We start from the raw sequence: 7245 nt of genomic DNA on the forward strand, positions 1-7245 counted from the left end.
GGGAGAAATGTACCTAAATTTGGTTTTAAGAGAATGTAATTATCTATGTTTATACATAGAAGGCATCACTCATGTGATTTAAAACAAAATGTTGTACCTACTCCTATGATGACTTGGTGGTTGGTTTAGACCACTCAAGTTAGAGGAATTTTACATTCTTCACGAAAACTAAATATTATACTATCTTGTAGATATTAATGTCTCTGATTCGGTGAACCCAAATTGATCAAACCTCAAGTAAATTCGTTTCACGTATAAACGATTAGCACATCGTACAACCATTTGATTGAGAATCGTATGGTATATGCATTTATTATGTTTTCTTTTGCAGAAAAGAAACACAATAGTGAGGTGATTGACCATATACATACGGATGTGTAAGGCCAATAGTTGGTTATAAATATACTTCGTTACTTTTACCGTAATGTTAAGTAGATATGAAAACCTCGTATCTATTTAATAAGACATAAAAGTGATTTTTGAAACGTGTTATATTTTCAAAATGAAGTATTAAACCAAAAGCACGTCAAGATTAAGATGTTGATCAGGAGTTTCAAAGTAATGACTTTGAAGATCAAATGGGTAATATCAAGTAATGACCTTGATAATCACTAAGAAGATTGTGAACCAGTTCACATAATACCTTCTCCTTGGGACACCATAGAGTTTGGTGTAGTCAAGTATATAAACCGAACTTTATGAGATATAGTTTGAGGTTTTTCGCAATTTTGTAAGCTATTTTCTCACTAAAAGTTTAAAACCCGACTATAATGGCCTAAATGACTCCATATGAGATATGGATAGGGAGTGTCCCTAACTTGTCTTTTTATACATTTGGGACCATAAATGTTTATGTTCAAAACCAATTTATGTATTTGTGAGGGTTATCCAAAATTCAACCACTTGGTTTTTACTCCTCCAAAACGAGAACAAAGAGTTTGTGGCTCGTAATGCTGTCTTTCCAGAAAGATTTTCATTTTCTGGAAGACAGAGTGGGAGAAATTTTGAACTTATTTTAAGTCCAAGACCCACAAACTGAGTACAATGCAAGAAGATGTTGTTTATTGAGGCTCAGTGGTGAGTACAATGCAAGAAGACGTTCTTTATTGTGGCTCAGTGGTTATAAGGAGATAATTTTGCGATAATATTGCGTTACTTTTCAAAAGTGACGAATCTTAAACCCTCATCAAAGGCTTTTCTATAGTATGAACTCTATGTGATGGCGTGTCGCCATGCAATTCGAATTGATCTCCTTGTAAACTATGAGATAAGGAAGGAAACACGAGATGTTTTCGAGACTTGATTTAAGGTGAATACTTTGGTTGGTTACCTTGATCTTGTCGTAAAGGATACATAAGATGTTTAAAATTTGGGCTTTTTATAGAGAGTTTGTGACAACCCAAATGCCTTTATCAATTCGTATGGTCTTAGCAATATTGCCTCTCATGAGGATGAGTTTAGGCAAAAGGATAACGAAACTTTCTCCTTCGGAGAAGTTTTGTTGATCTTGTCAATGCTAAGAAGCCTGGCATGCTTGAAAAATCCCTTTTATGATCTATATACGTCAAAGAGTTGGAACTTTGGGTTCAATCATGTAGTCTATCAAAATGGTATTACTCGAGTGTCGAAGTACCATGATGACACATGGAGTTTAGTGGGAGCTAAAGTGAGTTTCTTAGTCTAAATATGTGCTTGACATATTAGTGACTAGAAACGTAGCTAAGGTGATGTTTCTTAGTCTAAATATGTGTCTGACATATTAGTGACTTGAAATATTCTCGGGTGAATATTTGAGAGTAGCATGGCGCATCATAAATATCCGGATCTAATGAGATAAATTTCCATGGATATTAGCTTTATTAGCAAGAGACTTATGTGCTAAGATTCTTGACTCGTTCAAGTTGTTGAACAATAAATATGATCTCTTGTGCTTCCGCTGCGGGATCTATTAAATATGCTAAAAGCTTCTCTCGTCGGGACTTATCATGTTGAGAATATGAGAAGTCATTACCAATCATTTCCTAGTGAGTGTCACTAGATGATTATCAAGAGCATCCTTGAGTACTTGAGAAGCACTGAGGATTTACTCTTGTAGTTTGGAGAAATTTATGAATTTTGTGTAAAAGGATTACACGGAAACATTTCTATGCTTATAAGATGTTATGGGCCTCGTTAAGGAATGGTTAGCATGTAAGAGTGCTATGTGCATAAAGAATAATATGTATAAGAAGTTATACATATGTGTATAAGAAGTTATACATGTATAAAGCAAACAGGTATGAGGAGTCATACATAAAAGATGTCATATGAAGGATGTGTACGTATAAGTGTTATACGTACAAATCATGAACGAAAGCTAACTACATTACAACATCCGATGTTGTAAGAGAGATAGTTGATAACCGGAATTTAATGGGACTAGAGTAGTTCTGTTAGCCAAATATCGTATCCCAAGAGACTGTGAAAACAGTGGGAGTGTTTGACTGGCTTTAGAACCAGAGTCTAAAAACTTGTTTAGACGTGTACTTAGAAATGCTCTATGTGATGAAAAGATTGCATAGAACAAAGGAAAATAGCAATGGAAATTAGAGTGATGCAACTGTTGTTTATCCTCTAACCAAAGCCGTAGGCATAAGGTAGACATGATGGTTATGTCATCTCAATGTGAATTGAGGAGTATAGCTTAATTGCTAAAGATCGTTATGTAAATATTGGATAGAGTATTGATATTTACATAAGTGATGATCGCATTCATTGTTAGTGTTTCTTTAAGAACTCAATTATTCAATTTGACTGAAAACATTGAATACCTTGTTTATCTGAATAAGTTGTGGAGACAATATTGAACCTTATTCATGTGAATAAATGAACATTGCATTTTGTCCCTAGTCACTTAATGAGGTGACGTCTCGGAGTGACTAGATTGTAAGTCGATTGATGGTTGTTCAACACCATAAGGTCATACGTGATGACTAGTCGATTACATAGGCAGAGTGTGTGACACTTTGCCGGACAGTGACCTTTTAGAGAGTCCCTAAGTTCTATTAAAGACGCCTGGTCGTGGCAGGGATCTCTAAGATGTTCCTATAAGTCGATTCTTTTTACTGGAGACTATTATCTGAGCAAATGCAGTTTCCGAGTGACTTTGGTTTTTGTCCTAGGTCGTGCCGTGAAAGGAGGCCAAAAGGGCATTTACTAGGTCATGGTGATCTGTATTGTGCAATAGGAAAGATAGGACATACAGGAATTGTCCACCCACGTTGGGTAACTATATCTCAAGGCCACTCGAGGACTTAATGACTACAAATGCATGGCCACGCTCGGAAGTAATCTGTAAGAGATTTTTTCGGTCAGGTAGTCACACTCCCGATCGAGAAAACCACTCACGATATGTTCATTTGCAAGTGAGACCTGGAAGACACCTTGCATTGAGTGGGAGATTATAAACGGACAAGAGAATTGGTAGCGCACACCTTGTGTCGGACAAGTGGGAGATTGTTGGAGTTAGTGTCCTCAACAATAGTGCAGTTACATGATAAATCTCATTAAAGGAATATCATCATATATTTAATTATTTTATCCTCGTCAGTTGATTAACGTAAATCGATAACGGTTGGCTGACTAGAGTTTGACGTTATTGTCGTGAGACGGCGGTGATCAACTGACCCCTTTCGGTCACACCTAAAGGAACGAACTCCAATAGACAACTAATTAATTGTATGAGATAAAATTTATTTAGTCCCTTGATTTATAGACTAAAAGGTTAGTCGATATTTTTAGAGAGATTTCGAGTTGCGAACTCGAGGAGCGGCAGTTATTATTTAACTATGTGACAATTGAATATTAAATTTTGGGAGACGGGTTTTAGTTAATTAATTGGTAATTCACTAAAATTGTACTAATTGATTAATGTGATTAATATTAGTACGTAAATAATATGTGTAGTGGTACACGTATATATTTACGGAGTCATTTGGAGGAATTAATTATGGAAGTATTTAAACATGAAACGATGTTTAAAATAAAAATTATACGTATTTGTGCCACAAATATAAGAACCAACATGGACCCGTAAATGGGAAAGTGGACCGCGTAAAATAAGAGTAGTGGATGATTACTCACATAATCATTTCACCTTATTTTGTATACTACCATAATTTATCTTATATAAGATTTTGCATGTGATGTAAGATGAAAAATATAAGACAAAATTTGTCCACTCCAACACTCCTTCTACCCACCACTTTTTCCTTCCTTTATACTCCACTCTTTGTTCATTTCTACACTACATCATTATGATGATTTGCATGTGAACATAATATCTTCCTCTCTCTAAAATATTATTCATCTTTACTAAGTTTGTTAGTAAATAAATTTTATTACTAAGACTTGTTAGTAATATTATAAATAATATCAAGGGTTCAATATTAACAAGTTCTAGTTCAATACTTGTTATTATTTTTGGGTAAGTTCTTGGGTGAAACAAGAAGGAGATCTTCTCTTTGAAGATTAGTGATGTGACCATAATTGGCGCATATTTAGCCCCCGAATTAGCCTTGTTCCCATGCTTTTTAGTGCTTATTTGGGTCATTTCTTATCTTTAGTTCTTTGTTTTGCATATTCTTTGAGATTTTGATCCCTTGGTAGGAAAGGAGTAAGAATCTTGAATTTTTATGGCAAAACGAGACTAAATTGATCGAATTCAATGACCAAGCATCAAGGAGAGACAAGATTAGAAGGCCTTTGTACATATTATAGTAGAAGAGCAATGTTGAGAAAAGATCCTTGAGTCCCCAAGGAAATCCCCAAGGAAATCCCCAATCCGTCCGTCTCGCAGCAGCACAATCCGAGCGGCTTTGCCACAATCCGCTCGGATTCCACCTCCACAATCCGCCCGGGTTCCCCTGAATCCGCTCGGATTCCAACGCCAGAATCCGCCCGTCCCGACCCTATTCCGCCCGGATTCTAGCACAGCACGGATTGTCTTCTCCAAGCTACGAAAAAAGAAGCCCTTCTCTCAGAAAATACCGGCTCCTCTTTGCTCAACTTAAAAAGTGTAATTACTAGTTTAGCCCTTAGTTAACCCTAATGCATCCTCCCTAATTTCCACTATAAATACCCCATTAGTCTAATTAGAGGAGCATGTTCTTCTTATCAATAATTAGTGTAGTTAATATCAATCAAATCTCTCTTTAATATTGTAATCAAGTATTAATCAAGTTTTAATCCAAGTTTTAGTTCTTTAATCTCTCTTTTGTTCATCCTTTATTTTGGGTAATTGAAGATTATTTGGGTTATTGTTGGGAGATTGACAACCTCTCAATCAAGCATTCAAGTACTTCTTTTATCTTTGCTTTATTATTGGAATCATTAGTAGGTATAATCTCTTAATCCCTTTTTAATTATTGTTAATTACTTTCATTTATTCATCATGTTTCATATTGTTGGTATGATTGACAACCTTGCTAGCATGATCAACATGATAATGAGTGAGTAGTCTCTTAGCTAGGGTTAATGGGTGATTAGGGGAAACCAACATGGCGAATGATTCATGCTTAAATTAATATGCTTTTATGTTTTATTTGCTTGCTTGTTTTGATCTCAACTCATGCACATGTTATATTTGATGAAATGCTAAGCCTATGAATCCTTGCATTTACTATCATCTTCTATCTTTTCAATGAGACTTGTAAGACATAACCCAACTCGAGTCTCATTAGACCATGCATGTTGTTGAGTAGGGAAGATTAAGTCGACTTGTAGGTGTTGTACAATCTAATCGATTCGGCTCCGGACCCAAACTTTCCTAGGATTGTAAGATATAACCCAACTCAATCCATCACAACAATAATTGCTTGCTTATAATTTGAGAACATGTTTGTATGATCATATCCCATGATTCACCTATGATCCCATGACACCCTAGTGCCTTTAATCAATTGTTTACACCCCTTTAATTCATCTTGCTTGTTTATTTTCATTGCTATTTTAGTTTAGTAACTTTCTACATCAACCCAATTTGTGACACCCCTTAGACAAAGACTAGTTACAATAGAAATCTCATTTCAACTCCGTCCCTTGGGATCCGACCTTTACTTGCCTCTTTACTAATTGTAGAGTTGTTTGTGGAGCTATAAATTGTGTTTTGATTCGACCGTGACCAACGACCACATCTTAATTTGTGAACACTTAGCGGGATCGCACCAAAAAATGGCGCCGTTCTTTGGGACGGTGTTTGTTTGATTTAGATTTCTTTTTATTGTCATTAGTTGTGTCTTTCTTAGCCTTGAGGAAGTAAAACTCCTCAAGGTTTGTTCTAATTGTTTTCGAGTTGTTTGATATTTTGCATGTCTAGAAGGTTACAAGGTGATTTGTTACCTTTTGACCGTGAAATCGAAAGAACCTTGACGAACAATAGGAGAGTTGTTAGGAGGAATTTAAGAGGTATTAGTGAAGTTGTCCAACCCACTAGTGAGTTTGTCAATCCTTTCGCAATAGAAGGAGAAGAAAACCCATTACACAATACCCCACAAAATCCACCTACAATGCCAAAATTCTCGTCACACTCCATACCCACCGAGGAGAATCTACCAAATGGTACTCCTACACCGCAACATCTAACCGGAAATTTTATTGCCAAGTCCGCCTTCATCCAATTAGTTGAGAGGAGCCAATTCGGGGGGATGCCTAGTGAGGACCCTCATTCCCATATGGAAACCTTTTGCGACTATTGTGATGCTATCTCTCAAACGGGCGTGACTCAAGACCAAATTAGATGGATCTTATTTCCTTTTTCCTTAATCGGCACCGCGAAGCAATGGTTGAAGGGCCTTGATAAGGCCACCCTTGGAATAGATTCTTGGAAGAAGTTGGCTCTAGCTTTCTACAAAATATTCTACCCACCGGAAAAGACTAACATGCTAAGAGCTCAAATTACGGGTTTTAAGCAAAGGGATGAAGAGTCTTTGTATGAAGCTTGGGAGCGGTTCAAGGGAATTTGTCGCTCATGTCCTCACCATGGACTTAGCGAATGGTTTTTGGTGCAACAATTTTGGAATGGTTTCTATGAAGATTCTAGGAACATTCTCAATATGGGATCAAATGGAATGTTCACCGAAGTTGATGACAATCAAACATGGAACAAGATTGGGGAAAGGCGGTCCATAACTCACAATATAGTAGACCTCGCAAGGCTACTAGAGGAGGAAAGCATGAATTGGACTCCGTTACTCAATTGGGTGCTCA

The 7245-nt window shown here is 36.6% G+C and overlaps 1 non-coding gene across 1 annotated transcript; it reads right to left on the reverse strand.

Moving 5' to 3' along the window:
* Positions 1 to 6917: 6917 nt before the first annotated feature.
* LOC141637121 (small nucleolar RNA R71) lies at positions 6918 to 7024 on the reverse strand. The gene has a single exon (XR_012541683.1). It is a non-coding gene; the product is annotated as a small nucleolar RNA R71 (small nucleolar RNA).
* Between the last annotated feature and the right edge of the window lie 221 nt (positions 7025 to 7245).

The sequence above is a fragment of the Silene latifolia genome, chromosome Y, assembly GCF_048544455.1.
Source record: "Silene latifolia isolate original U9 population chromosome Y, ASM4854445v1, whole genome shotgun sequence".
In the NCBI taxonomy this organism is placed as follows: domain Eukaryota; kingdom Viridiplantae; phylum Streptophyta; class Magnoliopsida; order Caryophyllales; family Caryophyllaceae; genus Silene; species Silene latifolia.